General features: G+C 36.4%; 1 protein-coding gene across 3 annotated transcripts in view; it reads left to right on the top strand.

Annotated features, from left to right (window-relative positions):
- TBC1D5 (TBC1 domain family member 5) overlaps window positions 1–15,360 on the top strand; it is a 530,340-nt gene that overhangs the window by 116,028 nt on the left and 398,952 nt on the right. For 2 of the 3 annotated variants that reach the window (XM_024747581.1, XM_024747573.1), the window contains one exon: window positions 11,517–11,719. The exons of the other annotated variant lie outside the window; for it this stretch is intronic. The gene's annotated coding sequence lies outside the window, so the exon portion shown is untranslated. The remainder of the gene's footprint in view (window positions 1–11,516; window positions 11,720–15,360) is intronic. 3 annotated transcript variants of the gene reach the window in all.

Below are 15,360 nucleotides of genomic sequence, written 5' to 3' on the forward strand. Positions count from 1 at the left end.
TTAATGAGTCACTCATTCATGCAGACACATTGAGATTGTTAATTATATGAAGCTGGGAAGGCCAGTCCATTAGGAAATGCAGCTCAGCTGCTTTGCCAATAGTTTGTGGTCTGATGAGAGGTTTTTTGTACAAGAGGAAGGATTAGTCCTGAAGAGAACTGTCCAATCTATAGATGGATGTTTTGGGCATGTGGAAGCCTAAGCTGAACTCAGAATATCATGGCTTAGCAAATTAATAAAGTTATGTTAAGTGGTCTCTAGGTACCAGATCTTGGTTAAATAGAGCTCAAAATAGACTAAGCTACCAAGGGTCAAAATAGAGGAATTGTAGTTTAAAAAAATATATACCACAGTATGTTTTGAACTTAGTCTTTATTTTTTAAATTCTCATACTTGAGAATTAAACTCTGTTTCCTAAAAATAATTTATATATAACATAATATATACATGACTGAACCTTATTACCATGTGAGCTCTGTTTTCTGGTCAACATTATTCCTTTGTTTTAAGAGCTAGAAAAAATGGCTTAATGTGAAACTTACTGCCTCACTTTAAACATGTTCTGATTGAAGAACTCTGTCAGGTGTCAAAACAAGTCTACCCTCTGGCAAGAGTGACAAGTTCTTCATGAGGAAATTCTGGAATTGCCTTTGGGAAGTATTTTAACAATCTCTTTGGAACTCTTTTTCCAATTGGTTATGTCAGCTTTGGGTGTGGGTGGAGTAGGCCACAGATCTGAATTTTCTAGAAGCTTTACTATCATTTATTCTTAGTATAATAATTTTCTATTTGAAGACTTATTCTGGGAGTTATCTGTATTCTTGTACTGATACATTTATACTTATGAGGCTCAGGATGTAGTTTGGTATTGTCTGGCCAACTGCACACTGGTTTTAGGGATATTCGAGAAGGAATGCCGTTAAAAATGTCTTTCTCAAGTGCATATGTATGTGTGGGCTCTCAAGGATAACATGTTGAAAACTATGTAGGAATTAGTCGTTTAGAAAGTTTGATCTTAAATTAATGCCTGTCACATTGACTGAAGCACAGAGCTTGGCTAGGTATGTTTTCAGAGAGAGCTTTCTTGTTGTACTGAATTCAAGAGGTAATGTATTTCAGAGTGAAAATAAGTGAGGGAAATCGATGTCTGAGCTCCAGGAATCACAGATTTCAGTGTTATGAGCCCACGGTCCATGGTTATAGGAGGCACAGACTTCATTCCCCGTGGTGGGTTTCCAAGGTACTCCAATGAAATACGGAGATAAAGGAATCACTTTAATTCACTATGTGATTTTTTTTTTTTTTTTTTTTTGCGGTACGCGGGCCTCTCACTGTTGTGGCCTCTCCCGTTGTGGAGCACAGGCTCCGGACGTGCAGGCTCAGCGGCCATGGCTCACGGGCCCAGCCGCTCTGCAGCATGTGGGATCTTCCCAGACCGGGGCACGAACCCGTGTCCCCTGCATCGGTAGGCGGACTCTCAACCACTGCGCTGCCAGGGAAGTCCCACTATGTGATTTTGACTTACATTACTCATAGATATACTTGAGGACATTGTGATGGTGTGTTAAGGATAGGCTTGTGGAGTGTCACAGGCCTGAGTTTAAATACCACTTATTAACTGTGTGATGTTAAGTAAGCTTACTTAACAATGCCTGTAATTTCTTCATCTGTATAAGTGGGATTAATGATAATAATAAAACTTTTGCATCAAGCTGTTATGGGGATTAAATAAAATGACATTTTCTAAAACACAAAGAAGAGTCTTTTAGGACATCCTCCTCGTACATCCACTCCCACCCCAAGTACCATGGGCTGAGAAATTAATGTCATCAGACGTTGCTCAGAAGGGCAGTTATAAGGTTAAAAGCACATTTTACCTATGGGTAGTCTTTACATAAGGACATTTCTAAACGTTTTCAATGAAAGATAGTAGTATTTCAATGATTATTTAGGCCATGATGTTTTAAAAGCAGCAGCAGTTTTAGATGAAGTAACCTAGTCTTTCAGGGTTTTATCCCCTGTCCACAAATGCTGCTCTGGGAGATGGCCTAGTGTTCAGTCACTTACACAACAAGTGGTCCAGTGCACAGGACTGGGAAGGATGTCCTACTAAGGATCAGGGTTACCAGCCTTTTTGAAGGCTTCAACAGGCCTTTTTGAAACTCCCCTTGTAGGGGGTATGGTAGGTGACTGTCACCTTTCCCTTCATGTAACTTGGACGAGAGAGATAATTGTAAAGATGAACACAGAAGAATTTGAGGATCATTTCTTAAGAGGTTGACTCTGGGTGATTTTTTTAAGTCCCAAGAGTTGGGTGCTTTATTTGGGCTCCTGCCCTTGGAGAGTAATAACCAGTTGCCTGAGAGTTCTTGCTTAGTTTCCAGTATCCAAACTGGAAAACGTTAATTTGGAAAAATCTTCAGGGCTTCCCTGGTGGTGCAGTGGTTAAGAATCTGCCTGCCAATGCAGGGGACACGGGTTCGAGCCCTAGTCCGGGAAGATCCCACGTGCCATGGAGTAACTAAGCCCGTGGGCCACAACTACTGAGCCTGCGCTCTAGAGCCCGTGAGCCACAACTACTGAATCCGGCACACCTAGAGCCCGTGCTCCACAACAAGAGAAGCCACTGCAATGAGAAGCCCGCACACCACAATGAAGAGTAGCCACCACTCGCCACAACTAGAGAAAGCCTGTGCACAGCAACAAAGACCCAACACAGCCAAAAATAAAAATAGATAAAATAAATAAATTTATAAAAAAAATGTTCATAACCCATTTTGGTTATAAAACCAAAAGTTTTGGTATACTGTATTTATCATATTTATGATTTTCCTCTTTTCATTTCACAATTTATAATCTTAACCTCCTAGAGCGTTTTTTCTTATGGGATTTTGAATATTCTTAGTTTTATGTATTTTGTTGCAATATGAGACCATAATAATAATATTGCTTGGAATCTTTAAATATTTTAAAAATGATTTTGAAGAATACATTTAAAAAGTTATCCTTCTGAGTAGCCAAAAAAAATGGCATTAGTAACGTGAATTAATTGATTGCTGTTTTATTGAATTATTAGACTGAAAGCACTGTTACACGTGTGATCTTCCTGTATCTGTTTTGCTGAAGTGTTAATTTCAAACCTACTAAACAAGTAACCTAATGCAAAATTTAAAATTCAGCTGGATAATTTATACCAAGAAGTAGCTCAAAGTGAGATATTATGTGAATTGTAGAGACCACAACTTGGCAAAATTTTTAAAGAGAGTACTCAATTGAAGATACTTCTAGGCATGTACCAGTGTGCTTAGAACTAAGGAGACCTTCTAAAATAAAATGAAATCTCAAAAACTTGAGGAATTAGTGACGTGATCTAAACTTCATTTTACTCAGTGAATTCAGGTTACTTAATGTTACAAGAGTCAGCAGAATTAAAATTGAGATCATTCATTTGTTACTTCTTTTGTCCTCAACATCCCTTTTGCAGGAGTGCAAGATACTGAGGTAGGCATGTATATGAGGTGAGACGTAGTATGTGCTTTTTCTCTTAACCTTTTTTCTTATCCCTTTCTCCTCCTATCTTTTAAAAAATTTTTTATTCCCTTCATGGCACAAATAATCTAATCTGCCTACCTGCTAGATTAGAAACCTTGGAAATAAACTAAACTTCTTTCTCTTCTTCCATTTCTATGTCTGGGTACCACCATTTTTCTCATGTTCTTTTGTCTCTCACTTCTCCACTTCTATAGCCACTGTGCTAGTTTGGTTGTTAGCACTCTATCCCACTACTGGAATTATCTTTCTAAAACACTCACTAAGTACCCAATCATTGATGCAGCTATTTTTCTATGTTGCTAATAATTAGCAACATTATCCAGTTTAGGTTTCTTTTATTATTTTTGAGAAGGGGCTAATACGCAGTGAGATCAATAAAGGAACAGTAGTTGGGTAGTAAAGTAAGTGATGGGAAGGTCATGAGCCACAAAACAGAAGAAATACATGTGTTAAATAATTGAGTCCTTTGTAGAGCTAACTTCTTATCTGTTCTCTTCTGGTTTTAATTACTCTTGTACACTTCTGTTTTCTGAGAACTAAAGCTTCCTCAGAATTCTGGAATAACTTGGGACAGTGACTGCTTTTCATAGGCTTTCCTCCAGTGCAGTCAGCAATGGTTCGAGTTTTTCTTTTCGCAGTTTGAACAAGATAAATTACAGTTTTTATTGGATAAAAGGTGACAGACAGGTGATGTTACAAAAAAGCAATAGATTAAAAAAAAATGGAACTCTGAAGCAAATGGAATAGTATAAGGAGGAGTAGTTAATGAGATGTGGAATAATTTAATAAGCCCGGAACAGAGAATTTAGAATACAAAATAAAATTATGGATAATGCTTAAAGTTTTAGCCTGTTTAATCTAAAATAATTTCTTCAGAAATCTTATTTATTTTCATCTTAGTTACAGGAACACACTTAAAAGAAGGGAATACCTTAATTATAAATATGTTTGTATCCTTGTTGCACTGTGAAGGATGTCTATTTTGAAAAGTCCCATGCCTGATGTCTGCCACAAGAAATGCACAAAAACTAACATATGCTTAAAGGAATTTTTCATCTCTTGGAGTCAGGTTGAATCAGCAGCTTTCTTAAGGAAACCACAGTTCCGGGAATTTCCTAACTTTTCATGAGCATTTAGACTGGTCTGCGAGATTGAAATGAACCTCAGGTGCCCAAAGCAACTCTCAGAAATGACCCAACCTCTTTTGGTTTATTTAGAGTGATGGAGACTAATCTGTTTCTTATTTGTAAGCTAATTTGAACTTGGTATCAGAGCTTGATCCTAAATGAATCAGGATATAGAGAAGAGAGGCTATGTTGGCATCAAGAGCAAAATTAGAAGGTATAATCCTCAAATCACAAGAATTTTTCTCTTCTTTAATTGTACATACATTGGTTTCTGTTTTGCCTGGATCTTAGGGTAGTGTGGGATCTAACTTGGTACCAACTGTTTGTGAAAAATGAGCATGACTGTTTGAGAGGAAATAATGTCACATACTACTATAAGAATTCTAAGGTGAAGAGTGATTTTGGAAGTGAAGGTATGTTTTATTATTAGGACAACCTAGAAGTACTTCATTTACCATAAAAGTCAAAGAAACAGGCTTAGATTGTGTCAGTGCTTTGGGGATTGTGGCTATATAAAGGTTTATAAAATTAAGGGAAGTTATGAACAGAGTGAGTAACGATCAGGTCTTTGCATTGAAGTGGCATGATACAGTGGTTAAGACCATATGGCCTGTGGGTTAAGATTTCTTGGGTTCAAATCCCAGCTTTACCATTTGTTAGTGATGAGGTCTTGGGCAAGTTAGTGTCCTTAAGTTCTTATTAACTGTTTTGTTTGTTTGCTTTGGTGGGGGTGGGGTAGAGGTAAGGTGGCATTAAATGAGATACTTCATATAGATATCAGTATCGTGGTAGAGTATTGATGTTATTGTCACTAAAGTATTTTTTCAAGCAACTTTGTTATCCTTAGCTTTCTATTCCTGTCATGGTCGTGTGAGTCATGAGGTTAAAACCAAACAAACCTGAGTGGGTATTTTCTTTGATTCAGAGGAATACAAGGAGACCGTATGTACTAAACTTTAAACTTTTAACTGCTCACATTTAGCTTTGCACATAAGCCTTGAAAGAATAACACCCATCTTGAAATTTCAAAATTAAATTCCGTTAACCTTGGGTGGAAATTTGGAGTTTTAGAATTCGTTAGAATCTCTTAAGCCTCTGGAATGTTGTTAAGGCAGCCCTGACTCAGTGTGCCCTGCCTGTAGGTCAGGTTAATGGGGGCTGCTGGGGCAGTGACTAGAATGTATACTTCCATAGTGACAGTTGTGGTTCATGTAGAAAGGAAGATGGGCGTACTTTAATTTTCTAAGTGATCTGAAGTATCTGGAAATACGGTAGACATTTTTGGTCTTGAATGCTGTTTTGGTACCAGTGTCTGTTAGCATCCAGTGGTATCACTGAGGGTTATATGTAAGCTTTTACTCCATTTTTTTTTTTTTTTTTGGATAACTGTTACTGCTTTAGACCCCTTTACATATTTTTGAGATTCTTTACTAATCAACAATATATTTTATTTAGCCAGTGGTTAACTTGTGTGACAGAAGTTTCCTTATGAACCATTCATCTCCCTTAAACATTCCTATGTCTTTTGACATGTAAATCCCTAAATAACTTAGTTTTAATCACAAGACTAAAATCTGGATTAAGGAAAATCAAATTTGGTAGAGACATTTTATGTATAGTTAAAACTGCTGGGCTTCCCTGGTGGCGCAGTGGTTGAGAGCCCGCCTGCCAATGCAGGGGACGTGGGTTCGTGCCCTGGTCCGGGAAGATCCCACATGCCACGGAGCGGCTGGGCCCGTGAGCCATGGCCGCTGAGCCTGCGCGTCCGGAGCCTGTGCTCCACAACGGCAGAGGCCGCAACAGTGAGAGGCCCATGTACTGAAAAAGAAAAAAAAAAAAAAAACTGCTGCTGTTTAATTATCCCTCTTTCTATTGAAAAGGAACCTTGGCAGTAGTTGTTCAGAAACATATTTGAAATTTTTATATTAAGTTGGGTACAATTTAATTGGACAAAATAAAGTATTACATATGTTCAATAAATAGTTTAAAAATTACGTGCCTGAAGAATGGAAAGTGGTTGTTGTTGGTAGAGATCTTCTAGAAAGCTTGAAGAGTCATCTCTTCCACTGCTGTATCAGAATCTTTGGGAAGGTCTGCTTGGGCATCTCCATTTTAAGAAGCTCCTTAGGAGATTTTTATGCACACTGAAGTTTTAGACCCACTGCTGAATTCATTTCTGACAGCTTTAGGATATCGGCTTCTGCTCTTCTGATGGAAGCTACTCTTCCCCAGTTGGGGGAAGAACAGGGGTGAGCTGAGGCAGCTCTTCCTGATGCCCTGCCGGGCTCTGTGCTGGGAAATTTCCAAAGCTATCAGTGTTTTGAGTCCTCTTTCAACTGGCACTCCTGTGGTGAAGGAACATGTCATGTTAATGGTGATGCCCAACCCAGAGCCTTCATGTGTTTCCTAAAACATTAATACTTCCTAGCAGGGGAGGAAATTGCAGGTGAGGAAACATAAGAGAGTTTAAGTGGTCTTCTGGAGCCAGGACTGGAACTGAGGTTGATTTGATTTTAATGCCCAGACTCTTTTCTTTCTGTCTTTTTTTTTTTTTTTTTTGCCACGCCGAGCAGTTTGTGGGCTCTTAGTTCCCCAACGGGGATTCAACCTGGGCCCTGGCAGTAAAAGTACCATGTCCTAACCACTGAACCGCCAGGTAATTCACTACTTTTTTTTTTTTTTTAAGCCCAGACTCTTTTTGATTTACAATATTATATAAACTTCAGGTGTACAGCGTACTGATTCACACTTTTTATAAAGCCCAGAGTCTTACACTATCCTTGCTACCCTCCTTTTACTGGAAAGAACAATGGGTTGTCGGTTAAGGTAGCCTTGGGTTGGAAGGATGCCTCTATCATTTACTGGCTTCACTAGCGACTTTACACATCCCCAAATTCAGTGTCCTCATCTGAAAAGCAGGCATGAAGATTGTAAAATTCTAAGGTTATTGTGAGGATTAATCTACCACATTTTTAGAGTGCTTCAGCGTATTTTTATAGTTCTGTCCCAGAGTAGGCATTCTAATAAATGATGACTATTATTCCACAACTTAAGGTAAGGTGAGTGTGCCTTATGGAATGAACCAATTTTAGGCTAAATGAATTTGTCAGATTATGAAATGTATGTTTTCCTATTCTGATGTGGTGTGATAACTAGAAACAAGGAAGGTGCTGGATGTGTGAAGGGGTTTTCTTGTGGGAAAACAGTGTAGACCTCTATTTTTTATCTAGTACCCATATCCTGGTAAATTCTAAATTTGATTCTAGCCCAGACCCTTCCTATAGCTCCAGACTCTAGTAGTAGCTCCAGATGTTTCTGTTGAAATGCCCACAGGATGTTTCCATCAGTTAACCCCTTGACATGTCCAAGTCTAAACTTGGGCTCTTCCTTCCAACACCTGCACCCTTCTGTTAGTTCCCTACATCAATGAATGGAATTGCTCTCCATCTGCATCCTCCACAAAATCTAATCTTTCATCAAAGTCTGCTGATTGTTATCCCCTGTGTCTCTGCCTTCTCATCTTTGTCTTCCCCACCATCACCTTAGTCTACGCTACTGTCACCTCACACTCAACTCCTCCCCTGCATTTCTCTTGCCCCCTCCATGATTCTGCCACATTGGATATTTTTTCAACATACAATTGGTTGTCATACCTTATTTAAAACCCTTCAGGAATTTTGCCTTATTCACTTACTCTGCCTTTTTTGTTTCACGTACATTCCCTCTTTAGCTGTGGCTGGCCTCTTTGCTTCTCTTTCCTGACTTTGAATGTGCTTCTCTCATACGTGCTTTTAGACCTTTGCACTTGATGTGCCCAGATTTGAACACTTCCCCATACCTTTCAGATCTCATGTCAGTCTTACTTTAGGTCTTTGCTGCTCTCTGGGATACATCAAGTCTCCTGTTATAAAATCTCATGGTGGGGAATTTCCCATATTTTTAGTAGCATTTATCTCTGTTTGCAATTATGTATTTGCATGGTTGTTGGATACTATTTGGTTCTCTAAATAAAATGTAAGTTCTGTGAGACAATTTCAGCATCTACAAAGGCCTAGAACAGCCCTGACAGCAGATGAGAAATATTAAATGACTGACTGAACTACATAACTAGGCAATTAAAAGACAATCTTTTAGAACTAAAAGATTAGTTCTAAAGTGAGGTAAGTATACATGAAGTCACAGTGTTGGCAGGTTAAGCATTGTTACTTGGGAATACGTTTGTTATTGTAGCATTGGTTTCATGAGCCTCTAATTTTACTTAAAGACTGGTAGTGTTTTGAATTTTGAATTTCTGAGTACAGATTAAGAGCTTCCAGAAGTTGATTGTACTTTAATGACTTTTACAGTCAAAACTTTCCCCTTTCCTCACACCTGGACAGTATTTGAAGTTCACAATTTAAAAAAGATATAGTTGGTTGTGTACTTCTTGATGTTTACTATATGGAATGTATTTAGTTATGTTATTTGCCTAAGGCATAAAATTTTTAAAATGCTACCAAAACTTACGAAGTCAAGAAATCATAGATGTTATAAAAGGTTTTTTCAGCTCTTATACAAGTTAGAAAAAATGAAGAAGATTAATATGATATTGGAATTGTGCTTTTATGTTACTTTTTGGACCTTAATTTACTGTATGATTATCGTTAGCAAATTGAAATGTTCTTGTGAAAACTCTTAAGGCTGTAGTATTTTCTTGAAAATTGGTTGTTGTTTACATTGTAAAATTAGTGCTTTCAACAAGATTTTGGTTTCCATCTATCCTGAATTCTCCTTAGGAGTGCACAACTTCAAAAATAAAGAGGCACAGTCAGCAGAAAAAAGAGGTGGTCTGAGCATTTATGCGTTAAATATGCATGTTAATTAGGAAAAAAATTAGAAAAAATATGAAAACAGATGTTACGTAAATTATTGCAGTCCCAGGGCAGCAGTAACTTATACACTGACAGTAATTTTTATATGTGCATGTGTATGTCTATTTCTAGATTTCTCAATGTTTATGCAATTCCGTAGAGAATAACTAGAAGAATGGTATATCCTTTCAGTGAGACAGCGGTAAACATTCCTTCTGCATGTGGCTTGCTGAGCGAGTCTAGGCATAACATACACTTTTCCTGTACAGATAGCCTTCCGTGTTTCCTAATTCTTCCTGTAGTCTTCTTCCTTCCTTCTTGGTTTCTTTGATAGTATGTCAATGAGATCTTTTATTGGATTATGTCCTGTCAAAACAATAAAATGAATCATGATCCCAGCAGTGTAAGAAATGTAAAATTGACTGGGATGTAAAGTATGTGTTTAGAAACAAAGCAAATCACAACTACTGAGGACACTGATTGTAGTGTCACTTTTTCTTTGGTTACTGTTGTACTTTCTGAAGAAATAGCCATCATTCTCTGAACAGTATTGACACAGTAGTGTGACAATCTATACTAAGTGTTACATAAACACACATTTATCAAATATACATATATTGGAATAATTGAAAGATACTTGAATGTCTTTCACTCTAAAGAGACATCCATAATATAAAAATGGTTTATATTTTTACAAGGGAATGATGAGAAATAGAGACATGCTTTATTTCAGCGGTGTGGCGATTTTTAGTTCAGCCATGGAGAAAAACCATGTGACTATATTGCTGTCCAAGGAGCTGCTGACAATGTCTAGATATTTCCCATACATAGATTATGTAATTTAGAAACATGTTGTTTGTAACTTTTCAGATGAGATTGAAAGTTAAAATAAGGAAATCCTCCATCAGAAGGTAATAAATCATTCTCTTTATCAAATGAACAAACAAAACATGAACTATATTCAGTATAGGGGCACAGAACAGTTTCCTTAAATCTATCTGGAGATCAATGCTACATTCATTGGTATTCTTCAGAAATCATACTTTGTTATTTGGTTGTAGTAACATATGACGCTCAAATGTGTTTTAAGTAATTAATTTCTTTTGCATCCCAGTAGGTTTCAGATACATCTATTATCATAATGTTTTTCAGTTCTGTGTTTTTGACTTATATTTTACCTAACTACTGTTGTCCTTTTGTACATATGCTGAGTCACCAGTACGCTGTAACAGGTTATTGGGAGTAAAGTAAACTAATACAGAATGAAGTCTAGAAAAGAGTGATAATAATATATTTAGTAATTTATTATTATTTAGAGGTTCTTTACCTAAATTAGGTATTTAAGAAATTCCATTGTTCTTGATTTTATGTAGAGATACATCTATGTCAGATATGATTTGTGAAAGTAGATTGAAGTATATTACTAAAGATGATAAATGTTTTTCTTTTTCTACAGGCAAAAAGGCTACGGAAATTAATTTTTAATTCACAAATAATATTTACTTGCCACACTGATACATCTGTATTCTAATTTTATGTTTTACTTATGCTTTGGAATTCATTTTCAGTGGAATTTTTTTCACATTTATTTGCAAATGTCAGATTTCCATTTTTTATTTTATGTGATTTTAATACTTGATATTAGTTTACTATTGTATTAGTAGTGTATTTCTTATTTGAACACTTTTATTTCATTTCAGTGAAACAAAGTGATAACAGGTGGTTTGTTTTATATTGAGGTGTTTTAGTTTTTTTTTTTTTATTATAATGCTTTTTATTGGAGGCATTTTAAAGTGAGTTTCTTCTAGGAGCTAAAATAGATAATTGAAAGAGTGATTAAAGAGTAAGCTAATATTTGTCCCCTAAGAGCCAAAAATATTATGATATAAACCTTTTCAGCTTGCTTTTTGCATTGATGGCTTTGGTTTAGGGTTCCTTTGCTTAGGGAGAGGATATTTGAAGCTATTTTATTTATTTATTTTTCTAGGTATTTGCTGTTTTTCCTGCAGCTCAGTCGAGGGATAACTCAGCTGATTTCTATTTCTTGATTCTTTACTTCCGATTGGCCAACCAAGACTTTTATTTGGCAAACTCTGTCGTACAGAACCTGACATCATCTATGACCCATAACAAGAGCACGTGTTTTCAAGTGTCAGTTAGATTTGTGGATCAATAAAGTTTTCTTGAAAGGTAAGTGTATATTTATTCAAAACGTACATTTAAAAATTCAGTACTATCATCAGCTGTCTTAGTCTGTTTGGGCTTTGGTAACAAAAATCCCATAGACTGGGTGACTTATAAATAACAAAAATTTATTTTTCACTGTTTTGGAGGCTAGGAAGTCTAAGATAAAGGTGCCAGCAAATTTGGTGTCTGGTGAGGACCCACTGGTTCATAGATGGATGTCTTCTTGCTGTGTCTTCACTTGGTGGAAGGAATGAGAGAGCTCTCTAGGGTCTCTGTTTATAAGGGCACTAATCCCATTCATGAGGGCTCCACCCTCATGACCTAATCGCTTCCCAAAGGCCTCGCTCCTAATACCATTACACTTGGAATTAAGATTTCAGCATATGAGTTTTGGGGGGGTGATAAACATTCATTTCATAATAATACCCTCATTATAGTTACAGTAATGTGTTTTATATATTTGTGTACAAAAAATATGTGTGGGTGTGTATGTGTGTGTTTATATACTGCTGCCAGGTTTAGATTGCAGGCTCTTTAAGGGAATAATGTTGCCCTCTAGCACAGAGTTCCCTGATCAGTTTCTTTCCACTTATATATCTACCCACCAGTTTCCAATCTGTTCCTTTCCTTCATTGTTTTCCTTCTCTTTTAATTGAGCCTGCATGAGGGCTTTAAAAATACTTTCCCACCAGCAGACTTTTAGCACTTTTCTTACTGAATACTTTTTGTTCCATATTTCTTTTCCTTCCCTTTTCGTCTTTCCTTCTTTCCTACCTTCCTAACTCCTTACCTCCCAACATTCATTAAATTTGTTGGAGTTGTGAAATTAGAATGATTGAACTTAGCACTGAAGGTATCTCAGATAGGTAGCATTCACATTTTTTTTTAACCACAACCCGTAGTAAGAAATAAATTTTATACTTATGAGCCATTTCCCACAGGTATAAATGCACAAATGAAACAAACAAGAGTTAAAACCATTCTACCCTGGCTACCTTGAATGTATGCTGTGCTCTATTCTATTACATTTTTGGGGGGTATATTTCATTTAATATATGCTGATACCCATAATTAAATTTACTTCCCTATCCAATAGTGGATCACCTTTGCAATTTCTGAAGTCATACTTTAGATCACTTGTATGTTTGCTCATGACTGACTTGTAGGGAAAATAAATGGAATCAGGCAGTTTGTTTTCTGTTTCAGTCAAGCTGCCTTTTCTTCTGCCTCCCCTGTGCTTCTCATTTCTGTCGATTCATTACAAGTTATCAAATAACTTGGAGAAAGAACTGTGTAACTGCTGGGAAATACTAGAGCACTTATAGGTTCTTCTGTAGTAACAACACAGATACCAAAGGTCATATCTCAAAATATAAAAGGAAGATAAATCTTTGATAGAATCATTCCTGTATAGTAAGATATATATTTCTTTATTCTCTTCTTGTTCTTTCTGTCTATGTAAATTGTATGTGCATGCTAATGCTCTCAAATCATTCTTGGTTTAAAACATTTTAAACTTCCAAAGCCTTTTATATCAGCTTAGAATAACAGATTTTTCCCCAAAGTGGTCTATTCTAGTGCTCCTTCCCATTTCGTTTAACATTTTTATCCTTTTAATAAGTTGCAAACATTTAAAAATTGTGAATGTAATATATTTTATTAGAAAGTTTGGTATATACAGAAAAGTAAAAAGAAAATAAAAATTATCCCTAATCCAATGCAGCTAAAGCAGTTCTAAGAGGAAAGTTCATTGCCATAAACGCCTACGTTAAGAAAGGAAAGCTCGAGGTGTCCACTGTCATCACTTTTATTCAACATAGTTTTGGAAGTTCTAGCCTCAGCAGTCAGAGAAGAAAAAGAAATAAAAGGAATCCAAATTAGAAAGGAAGTAAAACTGTCACTGTTTGCAGATGACATGATCGTATACATAGGATATCCTAAAGACGCCACCAGAAAACTGCTAGAGCTCATCAGTGAATTTGGTAAAGTTGCAGGATACAAAATTAACGTACAGAAATCTGTTGCATTCCTATACACTAACAATGAACTATCAGAGAGAGAAATTAAGGAAACAATCCCATTTACCATCTCATCAAAAAGAGTAAAATACCTAGGAACAAACCTAACTAAGGAGGTAAAAGACCTGTACTCAGAAAACTATCAATATGAGATACTAATGAAAGAAATTGACAGCTACACAAACAGATGGAAAGATGTATCATGTTCTTGGATTGGAAGAATTAATATTGTTAAATGACCATACTACCACAGGCGATCTTACAGATTCAGTGCAGTCCCTATCAAAATACCAGTGGCATTTTTCACAGAACTAGAACAAATAATTTTAAAATTGGTATGGAAACACCAAAGACCCCAAATAGCCAAAGCAAATTTGAGAAAGAAGCAACGAGCTGGAGGAATCATGTGTCCTGACTTTAGACTATACTACAAAGCTTTGATAATTAAAAAAAGACTCATACATCAATGGAACAGAATAGAGAGCCCAGAAATAAACCCACGTACTTCTGGTCAGTTAATCTACGACAAAGGAGGCACAAATATACTATGGAGAAAAGAGAGTCTCTTCAATAAGCGGTACTGGGAAAACTGGACAGCAACGTGTGAAAGAATGAAATTAGAACATTCTCTAATACCACATACAAAAATAAACTCAAAATGGATTAAAGACCTAAATGTAAGACTGGATATTATAAAACTCCTAGAGGAAAACATAGGCAGAACACTCTGACATAAATTGCAGCAATATTTTTTTGGATCCATCTCCTAAAGCAAAGGAAAGAAAAGCAAAAATCAACATACAGGATCTAATTAAGCTTAAAAGTTTTTGCACAGAAAAGGAAGCCATCAACGAAATGAAAAGACAACTTACTGAATGGGAGAAGATATTTGCAAATGACATGACCAATAATGGGTTAATATCCAACATATATACATAGCTCATACAACTCAACATCAAAAAAACAACCTGATTAGATAATGGGCAGATGAACTGAATATACATTTTTCCAAAGAGGAAATGCAGATGGCCAACAGGCACATGAAAAGATGCTCAACATCACTAATAATCAGGGAAATGCAAATCAAAACCACAATAAGGTATCATTTCACACCTGTCAGAGTGGCTGTCATCAAAAAGAACACAAATAACAAATGTTGGCAAAGATGTGGAGGAAAGGGAACCCTTGTACACTGTTGGTGAGAATGTAAATTTGTGCGAACACTGTGGAAAACAGTTTGGAGGTTTCTCAAAAAATTTAAAAAAAGAACTATCACATGGCTCAGCAGTTCCACTCCTGGGTGTGTATTTGAACAAAACAAAAACACTATATCAAACAGATACATGCACCGAGTGTTCATTGCAACATTATTTACACTTGCCAGGGTATGGAAGCAACTCAAGTGTCCCTCAACATATGAATGGATAAAGAAGATATTTTGTGTGTGTGTGTATACACACACACACACACACACACACTGGAATACTACTTAAAAAATGATAAAATTTTCCATTTGCAGCAACATGGATGGACTTGGAGGGCATTATGCTAAGTGAAGTAAGTCAGAGAAAGACAAATACTGTTAGGCACTACTTACATGTGGAATCTAAAAAATACAACAAAATT

Source organism: Neophocaena asiaeorientalis, unplaced genomic scaffold, assembly GCF_003031525.2.
Source record: "Neophocaena asiaeorientalis asiaeorientalis breed wild unplaced genomic scaffold, Neophocaena_asiaeorientalis_V1.1 scaffold33, whole genome shotgun sequence".
Lineage (NCBI taxonomy): Eukaryota > Metazoa > Chordata > Mammalia > Artiodactyla > Phocoenidae > Neophocaena > Neophocaena asiaeorientalis.